Source organism: Rattus rattus, chromosome 6 (genome assembly GCF_011064425.1).
Source record: "Rattus rattus isolate New Zealand chromosome 6, Rrattus_CSIRO_v1, whole genome shotgun sequence".
NCBI classification, from domain to species: domain Eukaryota; kingdom Metazoa; phylum Chordata; class Mammalia; order Rodentia; family Muridae; genus Rattus; species Rattus rattus.
In genome coordinates this window covers 97,376,743-97,390,970 of record NC_046159.1, presented here as the reverse complement: position 1 = coordinate 97,390,970, position 14,228 = coordinate 97,376,743, and the positions used below count along the sequence as shown (strand labels likewise).

The following is a 14,228-nucleotide window of genomic DNA, read 5'->3' as shown; positions in this document are numbered from 1 at the left end:
ATTAAGAACTAATTATGCATCATGCATTTTGTTGAGTTACACACCTTGCTATCCTCTCTAAACTTTTGGAACTGGAGAGATGACTTGGTCATTAAAAAGACTTGCCGTTCTTATGGAGAACCTACGTTCAGTGGCCAGCAGCCACATGTGGCTCACAAGTGCCTGTAACTCCAGATCCATAGGATCCGACACCCTCTTCTGATCTCCACAAGCTCTTGCACAAGCTTGATACGCAGACACACACTGAACTGCACACAAATACACATAAATTTAAAAAAAATAATGAGTACTTAAACTTTCTGATAACTCTGTGTGGCTATTTTTTTTTATCACACTCATTTCATAAAAGAAACAAGAAGCAGGGAGAATGTAAGTAGTCACACAGCAAGCAAGTGACCTGACTCAAGGATAAATATGGATTAGCCCGATTCTCTAAACCTCCCAATAGCCTACAGGAGTGGAATCTTTGTGAGTGGTAAGAATCAAGAACGTCAACGAAGGGATCTATTGTACAACATGGTGACATCTTAAAAAAGACGACATATTATGTTCTTTAAAATTCAAAGAGAGTAGGGAGAGAGGCCTTACTGCAAACTGGTTAAACCCACATAGACAATTCAAATGCTAAATAGCTCACCTCATCATCCCGCAACAAGCTTCTATATTTATAAGAAAATCACACTGGCCAGGCGGTAGTGGCACACGCCTTTGACCCCAGCACTCAAGAGGCAGAGGAAGAAGTAGACTGATTTCTGTAAAGTCAAGGCCAGCCTGGTCTACAACACAAGTTCCAAGACAGCCAGAGAGGACAGGACAGTAACACAAAAAAACTCTGTTTCAAAACTAACTAACTAACAAACTAACTAACTAGATAAATTATACTGCACATAACAGACATGGACAACTTTATGTGTTGATTAAAATTTTTAAATAGTCAAAGGTTTACTAAATATAACCAGAAAAATACCAGCAACCTTATATCCTCTGTGTCTGGGCTATTCATCTCTGCCCATCAGATACAGTACCCTAAAATGTGCACAGTGACAATTATTTAGTGAACTGTGCCAGTACCCTGATTTTGTTTTTGAATTCTGTAATCATTCAGCATTGTATTATAAGCTCAAATTATCTCTGTTGGCCTTTCTTCCTGAGAGGCAGAAATTCCTCAGCAAGACAAGCTTTTGTTTCACAATCATAGATAACCTTAACTTAGCTGTATCTACATATTCATGCTAGGCTCTGAAGCAGCAGGTCTTGAAAGTTAGAGTCCTAGATACCTGAGGAGGGTGGGGAGCAAGCAAGGCTGGGATTCCCCCAGCCAGTTTCACCTACTTTAGTCTCTGCCTCTTCTGACACCTGTAGCTTCCCTGCATGCAGAGAGGTCACTGGGTCTGTGAAATCTGCTGAGATGCTTAGCAGAACATGGAGGTGAAGCAGAAATACGCTTGGTTCTACCAATAAGGAGATGGTAGAAGAAAGAACTGTGTCATCAGACAGTGGTTAGCCATGCAAATGTCTGTAATAATCAAAACAAGATTACACCTTTTTAGTGTGCACAGCAAACCATGATACACTGAAAGAACCAAGAACAGAAGGATGTTATTTGACATCTGGATATGTTCACCTTGATAAAACCATTCTTTAGCAAAGATGTGAGAAGCTAGAAACTGAAAAAACTGACAGGCATGACACTTAAACTATCAGTGTCAACTGTTTATGTCAATGCTGGGAATGAAATGCAAGACTTCATGCATGCTCTAGGCATGTGTTGAACTACTGAGCTGTTGAAATGCTGGGTCCCCAGCCTCTGTCACAACATCATTAAGAATGGGAATTTACTGCCAACCAACCAGAGCTTCCAGGGACTAAGCCACTACCAAAGACTATACATAGACTGACCCTGGGCTCCAACCTCATAGGTAGCAATGAATAATCTAGTAAGGGCACCAGTGGAAGGGGAAGCCCTTGGTCCTGCCAAGACCGAACCCTCAGTGAACGTGATTGTTGGGGGGAGGGTGGTAGTGGGGGGAGGATAGAGAGGAGAACACCCATATAGAAGGCGGGGAGGGGTTGGGGGATGTTGACCTGGAAATTGGGAAAGGGAATAACAATCGAAATGTAAATAGGAAATACCCAAGTTAATAAAGATGGAGGGAAAAGAAAGAATGGGAATTTACTAATGAAACTTAGTTCAGGAAATATAAGAGACTCTCAAGTTTACATGTCTCTTACTCATGTAAATCCAAGACTGGAAATAAACAGAGAAACATCAGTGAGTGCTTTCTAAACCTATTTGAAATTCAGCCCATTATAAAAACTAAATTTTAAAAATGTAAAAAGGTAAATTTATAAATCATCAGCCATCAATCTTATAAGTAGCTTTAGAGAAAAAGAATCAATTTGGATTGCCAGACCTCATGAACAATTTTGAGTTTATACAAACACATCCATGAGAAGAATACCACAAAATCTATAACAGAAAACTGCTATATAGTTTATCTATCACATTAGCAAAGAAATGAAGGTTTTTAAAAATAAAGTTAGTGGGATGGGGAGATGGCTCATGAGCAAGCAGGAAAACCTCAATTCGAGCCCCTAAGAGTTCCATAGGAAAGTGGAGCAGAGCATCACACACAAGTAACCACAGCAACACACACAAGTAACCCCAAGGACTGGGGACTCAGAGATAGGCGGGCTCTTCGTGCTTAATGTCTACCTGAGCTCCATGTTCACTGAGACCCTGTCTTACAAAATAAATTGAACGGTAATTGCAGACACCTGGTGTCAACTTCGGGCCACATGCATATGAACCCATACATTTATGCATCTGAACATACATGTGCACACATTCATCTCACACACACACACACACACACACACACACACACACACACACACACCAACACACAAAAACACAGTTAGTGATGATTTATGGAGCATCACACATTGCTGAAACTTGGCCTAAAACTGCACGGAAAATAGTCCACCCATGTCTACCACAATTCTAAAGGTATACATCATTTGACCTAGAAATTCCATCTTCAGAAACATACCCCACAGGGTAGACTAACATGGACAGGACACTTATAAAAGCACTGCTTGTATATCAAACTATTGGAAACTACAGCGGCAGGAGACTAGAGAAGTACTTCCAAACAAAACAAGCAAAGGAGCTCTTCATGCAGTAACACAGATCAATCCACATATCCAAGCGAAAAGCTGCAAACTCAAAATACTCTTCGGGTCTTTGATGCAAACATAACCTAACAGCACAGAATATTTTCTAAAACATTCTGGAAGACACTTGTAACCCTGTAAAGGAGTGCGGGCGTGGGGGTGGGGCAGGAAACAGCTTGTGGGCTGAAAAATGTATTTCCACAAGGTGGTGCTATAGCTTCCACCAAGCAAAACCCCAGGTTTCTGTCAGAATGTGCTATGCAGAACATGGTTCAGATTGAAAACATAATCTGTCTGTGTTTGGTGAATCCATCAACAAAACACAGTGGGTCAACATATCCTGATAGAGGTTGACTTAAGCCTGAAGGGTGAAAACTCTTCCAAGTAAATGCTTGCCACTGCCCCCATACATACCTGAGTTAACGTAGAGGCTTAGTGTCAGCCACAATCCCCAGCTACTGCTACACCCTCCTCTTCCAATTGCTGCCCTCACAGGTCAGGGCTACGTGACCAAGGGTGGGACCCCGTATTGAGGAGTGGCTGGAGTGCTCCTGGAAATGCATGGCATGGAAACACAACCCCCACACGCACCCACACTTTCCACTCAGCACGGCCCAAGAACCTCCAATAAAGCCTTTCCTTGCCATCCCAGCCCACACTGATCATACTTTCCTCAGATGTTCTGGGGCTTTAATGTTTTTACCCTCTTTGGGCTTATCAAGGGCTGATTTAGAATATTTCAACATTTCCATTTAAATGTTCCAAGTTCACTTAGGACAAGGACCCACGATAATGATCTAGTGTATATCCTAGAGCAAAAAAAGCATCCTAGCAACAAGTTATGCATAGTAATGAGACCAGCAAATGCCCACACTCTGAAATATGTGTTCATTAACCTGTAGCAGCTGGAGTGACAGGGAAGTGGTCACTTTTTAGGCCTAGGAATGTGATTTTTACATCATACCCCCCTTTGGACTGTTTGATCATCTCTAGACAACCCAAATTGAGAGCTGTCTTAACTCTGCGGCTGCTGAATTTGTTTTTCCTTTTTGATAGCTTGCTTCTATCAGTATCTTGAGAATTCTCTTTGGGAGAGCCATGAAAGCAGAGTATTTGTTTCACAGAAGAGACTGGAGAATTTCTCTTGAAGAAAATGGCATCATCCTTGCTGGTCTTCATTCTTGGCTCTACTTTTCTCTCCTGCCTCTGTGCCTTAGCAAGGCAGTCCCAGTCATCACCACTGACACAGATGCCTGTGGCTGACAGTCTCTTTCCACATCACCTCTACTCTCACAGGACAGGAAAAAGCGAGGAGCTCCAAGGCCTCAGGGCACAGGGACTGCCGGTTATCCTGGACCCAGTCTCAGGAGTAGTGGGAGAATCTACTGTGTTTTGAAAAAACAGAGTGGAAGAGAATTAGGGTGGAAAAGAGGTCTTTGGTACTAAGGTGAAGTCCCCGAGGGTTTGGCAAAGGAAGCCCTCCAGGTATAGACATTAGGCCCCGGAGATAAGGAATAAAGGCAGCAATTTTGTACTGGTAAAAGGGCTAGGTAGGGTTTGAACGGTAGGAACAGAAAACAAGATTGTTTCCATTTACAAAGCAAATAGCATCTGAGTAGTAGTCTGTTTTTCATATTACATCCACTAGAAGAGGGGACAGAAAGAGGACCCAACTTATTAAGTAATGTGATGGGGTGGACAAAAGGCAGGTTTCCAGCTTACCCCAACTAGAAGGAAAAAGAAGCGTGTATATAAAAACAGCATTTGACTTATGTTTCCACAATATAAACTTCTGGAGACTTCCCTCTTCTATCAGTGTAAGTTACTATAAACACCTCCATATGTATGCCCTTCTACAGGAAAGAATATGACTCATAGACATGCATACAAAGTTATGTATACATTTGATAACATAAAATTAAAGACAGATAAGAAAATAAGAAAAGGTGGAAGTAAGAACAGAAACCAGGAGTTTAGAACAGATGTGATAGTTCCCTCAGGAGATGAATTCGAGAAATCTCTAGATATCAAATTCCTCAGAGACTTAAATCCTTTATATAAAACAGTACAACATTAGTTACATATAACCTACAGTCATCCTTTTAATACTTCACCATCATCTTCAGATTTACTGTGATGCTAAATACAATGTAAATGCATTGCACTGTGCAGAATGCAAATTCTTTTTTATTTATGATTTTTATTGAATATTTTATGTATTTACATTTCAAATGTTATCCCCTTTCCAGGTTCCCCTCCTCTCCCATCTCCCCTCCTCCTGCTTCGATGAGGATGGTCCCCCTCCGACCCTAGAATGCAATTTTTTTTAAAGATTTTATTTATTTATTGTATGTATGAGAGTCACTGTTTTCAGACACATCAGAAGGTCATCAGATCCCATTACAGACAGTTGTGAGCCACCATGTGGTTTCTGGGAATTGAACTCAGGACCTTGGCAAGAGCAATCAGGGCTCTTAACCACTGAGTCATCTCTCCAGTCCCAGAATACAATTTTTTTTCTCAATCTTTATTAAATTGGGTATTTCTTATTTGCATTTCAATTGTTGTTTGGTTGTTTTTTGAGATAGCACCTCACTGTGTAGATCAGGCTGACCTCACAGAGATTTGCCTCCTGAGTACTGGATTCAAAGGTGTGTGCCACCACTCCTGGCCTGCAAATACTAACTTACACTATGTCTTTGTGTAAGTGGCAGGCAAAACGATCCCTATTTCTTCAGTAGAGACAAATAAGAAGCCTTAAGATACATAGGGCAGTCCAATCTTCCAACACATCTCTGAAACGCAATTACATCTGTGCTGTTGAATTCTATTTTCCAATTCAGGCTGAGAATGAGAGTGTTATGGACTTCCTCAGACTAGACTTTCTGCTCCCTTTAGTGCCTCCTCTAATTTGTCATTAAGATAGAATCTTTACAACCCTCTGTTTTAGGAAACCAGAAGCACCATCCTCAAGGCCAAATGTCAGTGGAGAGTCATGCTTCCCAACTCCAAGCACTTCTAACCCCCAAGTCACTAATGTCCCAGGACTCACTTGAGTGGGGATTCAAGCCTGGCTTCAGACTTGAAGATGGTTTGATTTGGAGCTTCCCTGGGAGATTCAAGGGTAACCACCGAGGCCCTTTATTGACTAATCTTAAGTTGCATGATCTAAGGACCAGTTTGTTTCTCATACAAAACAAATTCTGACAAAGCATCTTGGTATGCAGTGCGCAGTAAAAGAAGTGAACCCCGGCCTCTGTGATCAGTAGCACCCCAAATGCCATGGAGATTAAAAGTGAAACAGGAATGTGAACCAGAGAGAGGACTCTCCCTGTTGCTGCTTGTTCATTTGTCTGGATTTGTTTTTTTGTTTTTTTGTTTTTTGTTTTGTTTTTTGTTTTGTTTTTTGTTGTTGTTGTTGTTGTTTTATATTTTTTGAGCTTTAACCACAGTCACTATTTTAAGTTTTTATGACTGTGTTGATTGCACAAAGCAATGGGTTTCGTGACAGTTTCATCAAATCTCATGTACTTTGACTGTACACTTCCCTGTTTATCCATTAACACTCCTGTCTCTGGGTTTGAAAGCCAAATTAAACCTCTTTCCTTTATAACTCACTCAGTAGTGGGAAACAGAACAGGATATATATGCGTCTTTCACAGGACTTATTTCAAGAGCCACAGGCCTCTCCAGACCCAGAGAGCATGGGAGTTAACTTACATCCCATCCTAGCAATATTACACAGGGAAACACTATCAATCAGAGCTTGCTTTGCACACTCTTACTATTTAGAGGGAACTATGTCCATACAACCTCTATACTCACATGGTGCTCTGTACACACCTCTGCCACAAAATATATTGCTGTCCCACTCAGTGTCTGAGGAATGGGTTCCAGGACCCTTATGGTAACCAATATCTGCAGATGCTCAAGGATCTTATATAAAATGGTGTTGGTTTTGGGTATAACCTATGCACACATTCCAAAGACAGTGGAAAGCATCTCTAGATCGTCTCTACTACCTAGCACTACGTAAGCACTAGGCAAATGACCATCACTCTGCATTGTTTAGGGAATATTGATGAGAACAAAAACCTGTATACATCAGTCTAAATGCAGTGCTTTCCCAAATGTTTCACCCTTGGCTGGTTGAATCCTCCAGTATGAAACCCCTGGAAACAAAGAGCCAAATGCATATGTTACTCCATTGTTCACCGGTTTCCTCTGTTAGGTATTAAGGCCAGTGGTCTGATTATCTCCCAGGGCCAGTAGAGCTAGTAAAACATTGCTTTTTGTTAAGGTAAAAACACCCTTTTCTTTCTCCCTTCTCCCATCAATACCTCCTATAGACACAGGGAACAAAATTCATTACATTAATTTTGGCTAAACTGGTCTGAGAGGACCATTTAAGAATCTGAGCAAACACTTCTTAGATCCTTTGCTAACACTATATCAGATTTTTTAACTCTCAGAAAGCATCACACTATAAGAATATGCAAGTTAAAAGCATCTTTCTTAAGAAGAATGACTCCAGATAACCTCCATGTGAGCTGATACAGTCTCTGCTCATCCAGCTCTGAAGGGTGTGAAGAGATCTCATGGGACATAGCTCCATGCTGCAAGTGAATTCTACAGCAGACCTATCACTCGATGCTATACCATCCAGGGTAAACTGGAAACATACAGCTTCATAACCTCAAAACTCACCTCACACATGCAGTCAGTGTGCAGGGCAGCAAGCCATCACACTTAAATCCAAACAAACATTCGAAAGATGGCTCTGTCGGTGCCCCCATCCCTTAGTCTGATATTCCTTGGTATTATTCCAACCTCACATCTAGTAGCTCAGCCTCAGAAAGTCTCGCTGGTCTGGAGAGATGTCTTCTCAGTGTTTCAGAGTGCTTACTGCTTTTGCAGAGGACCCAGATTTATTTTCTAGCGCACATATCAGACATCTCACAACCACATGTAACTCCAGTCCCAGGGGATCCTAAATCATCTTCTGACCTCTAGTTACCTATAAACTCATGCAAAAATACATGTGATTTTTTTAAATAGAAAAATTTAAAATCTCTTTTGCCTGATGCTAATATTCTTAAAATAGATGCTGCAATCTATCCTATTTTTCTTCCTCTTTCCCTATGTACTTGAACACCATGAATCCCAAGCATTAAACCTTTGAAAAAAAATGACCCACAAATCCCATTAAAAGGACATGGGTACAAGCATTCTGCAAACTACACTTGAGACATTCTGTACAGACGGTTATTATGGATATTATTAGTAATTTATAAATTAACGTGATCCTGGTAGTAAGGCTGTGGTGTCTACTTAGCTTTTTTAATATATAAAACTACTGATTTCTACTAGCTGACTTGGGATCTCTGAGACTGCTTAAATGTTGGAATATCTGAACTAGTATGAACATGCCTTTCAGAAAAAATACACTATTTTCCTCAGTATCTTATTTTACCAATAATGTATGAAACCAGAAGGAATCAGGCAAATGACGGCTAGCTCTGGGACACAAATGAGAAGTGTATCTGAGCTCTAGGGAAGGCTTGTTAGTCCATCATCGCAGTCACTGGCTTCCGAATCCTAAAAGTGCCCACATGGAGGAAAAAAACAGCCCAGGAGATGAAAATCCAAAGTAAATAGCAGATATTTGTCTTCTGTGAGTAGAAATACAGTCATGAAGGTAGTCACTGCAGAAGCAAGATGCCAGCATTCTGGCCCAGTCTATGGAGCATCGTGGAGGTGTCTCCTACAGGCAGAGTAAATACTACAGGGAGAAATGATTTTCGGATGGTGGCGAACATATGCAGTGACAGTTTCCACTGTAGCTGTTTTCATGCAGATGTCATTGTGCTCGGATTTTGTTTTCTGGCATCTTTTGCTAGTGCCCTTCCCAATCCCTGGCCCTGTCTGGGTGATTCCTTCTCCACATAATTGTCTGCCTTTCTGTTTTCATATCACATGTATTCCATTACCCTCTCTCTTTTTTTTTTTATTGGATTTTTTTATTTACATTTCAAATGTTATCCCTTTTCCTGGTTTCCTATCCATAAACCGCCAATCCCATCCCCCCCCCTTCTATGACGGTGTTCCCACACCCATCCACCCACCCCTTCCTGCCTCCCCACCCTGACATTTCCCCACACTGAGGGTCGAGCCTTGGCAGGACCAAGGGTTTCTCCTTTTACCCTTTCTTCACTTCCTCCCCTGCCATGGTCCCTCTAGTCCCCAACACACACATTAAATCTGGATTCTGAACGCAAGAGAAAACATGTAGTATTTGTCTTTCTAAGTCTGGCTTATCTTGCTTAATATGATCTTCAGTTCCATCTATTTTCCTGCAAATGACACCATTTCATTTTTCTCCATAACTGAATAAAGTTCTGGTGTGTATATGTACACTTTTTAAAATTTGCTATACATTCATTCTTTTTATTTACTCTTTGTTTATTTCATATGTATATATGTTTTGCCTGCATGTATGTTCAAGGAACACATGTATGCCTTGAGCATGTGGAGGCCAGATGCCCTGAAACTTCAGTTCCAGATTTTAACCTAGGCTCTCTGGAAGAGCATCCAGTGCTCTTAAACAGAGCTATCTCTCCAGCTCCATCCATTGATTTCTTGATGGACATCTAGGAGAGCTCTATTTTTTAGCAACTGTGACTAGTGCAGCAGAAAGCATGGTTATGTAAATTTCTCTGTGTTATATTGCCTTTCAGTCCTGCTGGTGTTGCCTGGAAGTACAGTTGGGTCATATAGTAGTTTCACTTTTAGTTTTACAAAAGTCTCCATTCTGATATCTGTAGCAGCTGTATTAACAATATATGAGGGGCTTCCATATTTCGCACATCCTTGCCAGCATCGTTGTCCTCTTGTCTTGAAGACAGCTGTTCCTAAAATCACACAGAACTTAATGTAAGACCTTAATGTAAGACCTGAAACTGAATCTTCTTGGAGAAAACAAAGATAAAACAGAAACTATAGAGTCAGAGTGGACTTTCTGCAAATGACACCAAAAGCATGGGGCATCGCTCCGAGAATCTACAAATGGGACTGCAAGAAGTTAAACAGTGTTTGCACTGCAAAAGAACGACCACACAATCGAAGAAAGGACTATAGGCTTGGAAAGATTCTTGGCCAACTACATGTCAGGCAAAGACACTTGCTGGTAAGGGTTGAGATCATTTTTGTACAGGGAAGAGAATGAGACCAACTTTTCTTTTTCTACAATTTGTTCAGCATCATATATTGAAGAGGTTCCTTTTTTTCTAATCTATTTCTGACTACTTTTATAAAACATTAACTGGCTACAATTGTGTAGGTTTACTTTGGGGGTCTTCCATTCTATCCCATCAGTTTACATGGGAGCAAGTTCTTTCGTCTTCCCCATAGTCAACTTTTCAGTTCTGAATTTATTATTTCCTTCAAAAAACAGTCATCCTGACTCTTACCTCCACTGCCTCCCTCACATGCCCACCTCTCCAGCCTTGGTTCAGGGTGTCCTCTGTCTTACCTACAGACTATAATGTGAAACAAGTTACTAACCACACCTCTTAAGTAGGCTTCCCCATACCCACATTTTTCTATGTACTTCAATCTATTCTCCATATTCCAAGGAGAGTGGCTTTTTCTTCACTTCCACTCTAGTCACATCGTGGTCTTGTTCACAGTCCTCCAGAGGCCCGTCTCCAGAGAAGAGAATCTGAACTCAGTAGAATGCATAGCCACAAGGCCTTCCTTGATATGGTTGCCTGACCACCATTCCCAAACATTCTCTGTTATTTCACAGCTCCTCCTCTAGCTAAACCTGCCCTGGTGTACTTCCCTGATGAGACGATACTCAGTCTCCTCTGGTTATGTGTCCTATTTCCAATGTCCTTTTGCCTTTGCTGTATCTCCTTCTACAAACAAAAGAATCACTTTCTATAACAACTATGGTCACATGTCCCACTAGGTCACCTCTGCTCCCCAACAGTGAAGGCTGCTCTCCTTTATGCACCCATTACAATCCTTGCAGCACATGGGCCATACTTAGTCTGTTACTTTGATGTGGTGGGAATCTCCTCGGAAATCGGCCTGTCTCTGTATACCTGATGTCTATGAACACAAATGGAGCAGAGGATGATGGGAAAATGAAGGTGTTAATTAGTACAAATGCCTTGGGTAGCACTATGTTGAATAAGTGCCCGTGTGGGGAGGCTGAGAAAACAAATACGTGGAAACCAAAATGTAGAAACGGATATGTTAATCAAACGGCTAACAGAACAACTGAGAACCATAGTGGCCAAGTCAGGGTGGGTTTAAAACACAGAGATGACAATACCACAGTCACCTAAGTTAAGAAATGCACTCAAACTCAAGTCCAAAATGTTTAAAGGTCTGACACAAAAACAGGTACAAAGCAGAGGCAAGAAGGTCTGAGCAATATTTAAAGAACCAGCATAGGATTGGCAGGAGTCAGAGTTGCCCAAGGGGGAACAGGGGCTATGCCACCAGGCAAATGTCTTTAAGACGGTAGCACCTGCATAGTTAAGACTAGTGCACTCTTCCTGCAAAACAATTTCATCTTAATATTCAGAACTACACAGGGAAGTTTCTTGTTCCTCTGCTCACTCCTAGCTGGATTTCAGAAGCACTTTCTCTGATTGAAGTGACCTCAAACTCCGAAGCCTGTGTTTATTCTTCTGCACCAAATACAGCTCTTATTTAAAAATAACTTTAGTCTGAACCTATTTTCTTCTTGCTATTATAAATTCATTTCACATGCATAACAGCCAGGCCCTCTTAGGAAAGGAAAATTACCCATATCTAGCACTGTGGTGGCCATTCCTGGTTCTCAATTTAACTATATCTGGAATGAACCACAACCCAGAATTGGAAGGTGCACTTGTGATGCAGATCTCGAGGCTGGAAGACACACGTTTCAGATCTGGATCCTGACATGAAGACCTTGAGGTATAGTTGCCACGAAGAAAAGTTTAGGCCCAGATAAAGTAGTACACTCCTTTACTCCCAGGAGACTGAGGCAAGGAGACATCTGAGTTCAAGGTCAGCTGGGGACAAAGCAAGTCCCAGGTCCAGGCATGTTGGTACACACCTTAATCTGGGCCCCACCTTCTGCTGGAGGCCTACCTAAGAACACTGGAAGAAGGAAGATTCACACTTCTTGGACTGATTGCACTTACCTGCCAGCACATCTGTTGGAATCTACTTCTACAGCAGACCAACTCAGGGCTGGAGAGATGGCTCAACGGTTAAGAGCACTGGCTACTCTTCCACAGGTCCTGAGCTTAATTCCCAGCAACCCCATGGTGGCTCACAACCATCTGAAGACAGCTACAATGTACTCATATACATAAAATAAATAAATATTTTTTAAAAAAGAGCAACTCAAATACCTAGCCTCGTGTGACTGAGTAACTAGTAGATTCTTGGACGTCCCATCCACAGCTGTACATTAGTTAGACTACAGACTGTAGGACATCACAATAAATTCCCTTAATATATAGAGACATTCCACAAGTTCTGTAACTCTAGAGAACCCTGACTAATGCAACAATCTTCCCACATAGCATAAGTGATTTCCCTTTATCCCTTCTTGAGTCACCTCAGCAAGCAGTGAAGTACCATATTAGTGACAGCAGGAAAGATCTCATAGGAACACTGAAGTAAAGCACCCGAGATTTAACATCCCTACATCATCATGTTAAATAAGTGACAGAGGGAAAATTCAAGGATTCAAGTCTACATCTGTCTGAACTTATATCCCATCCTCTTCCCGTCGTTCATTCTCTCTCATAGCTAAGAGTTTTAGAGCACATATGAGCCCAAATAAAGTCTCTTCATTTCAGGACAGGGTGACAACCCTAACTCCAAAGTCCAGGCACCAAGTAATGTAAAAGAAAATGATAAACAGTGAGCCTCGGTCTCTGAAAGGTGAGGAGAGCTAGACTAGTCTTCTATTCACGAGTACCCGAAGATAGGAGCAGGGTCAAGGAGAAGCAAACTGCCTAAAGGGATCAGTGCAACCTTTCTACATCTTACTACCAGTGGGAACACAGAGCCAACATTCCCCTGCTCAACTAGTGACAGGAGCTGGAGCTCAGAGAAAAGAGGGTAGAGACTTAGAAAGCAACAATGCTGCCAGCTCCGAATCAGCACACTCGAGGAGGTCAGGCTGTGAGAGCCAGATGAAGAGAAAAGCAGAGAAAGTGAGCTTTCACGGAGGACAGTCACGGGCAGCAATGTGTAAGCCCAGCCAGCTCCCTGTCCACATTGGCTGTGCCCGAGCAGCAGTGCTGTCAGAGACCAGCAACTTCTGGAGCAGAAGTTGATAAAATATGTTCAGGACTTTCTGATTCCTTAAGTTCTCTCCCCCAGTCTAGAAGGAACTGTTTGACCAGCTGTAAGTTTCTGATTCGCTTCACTCCTTGTTCTTATGCCTTTGCTGGGTTTGTGAAGCATGCTGGCCTGCCCTTATATGGCCGAGTCCTAGTCTTGGCATTTCTTATTATTTCCTGTATACTTCAGCGCAATTGAGAGTGTGTCTAAGCTAGCTAAACTCTTTAAAGTTTAGTCCTTCAAATGAGCATGACGGAACTAGGGCATTTTTTTGAACACTGCATTGCTTCAGGACTATCAGAGAGGAGGCCATTCCCCCTCAGCCATGTTTTATTCTACAGGGCCTTCCAAACAACTGCTTAGCCTCTTCTGCCAGGCTCAGTGCAGCAGCCGTGGGCACAGGGATCCGTATACAGCATTCCTGAAAGAAAAACAGCCAAATAGCTTGTTAATCTCCTGAACACACATAAAACTATGGTACCTCCCGGAGCAAGGAACGGATTTGGGGAGGGAGCCTATGGATGGACAGAGTATCCAAAGTTCCTGTCTCTAGGTAAAGGATGTGTGTGTGTGTGTGTGTGTGTGTGTGTGTGTGTGTGTGTGTGTGTGTGTGTGTGTTCAGTGTTCATTCTTAAATTCATTCTCTCATTCTCTCTCTCTCTCTCTCTCTCTCTCTCTCTGCAAAAAACAGA

General features: G+C 41.9%; 1 long non-coding RNA gene across 1 annotated transcript; it reads right to left on the bottom strand.

The window, feature by feature from the left end:
- Positions 1 to 9,621: 9,621 nt before the first annotated feature.
- Positions 9,622 to 12,434, bottom strand: LOC116902849. The gene is made up of 2 exons (XR_004388243.1): positions 10,787 to 12,434; positions 9,622 to 10,088 (listed from the first exon to the last, which is right to left on the bottom strand). It is a non-coding gene; the product is annotated as an uncharacterized LOC116902849 (long non-coding RNA).
- Between the last annotated feature and the right edge of the window lie 1,794 nt (positions 12,435 to 14,228).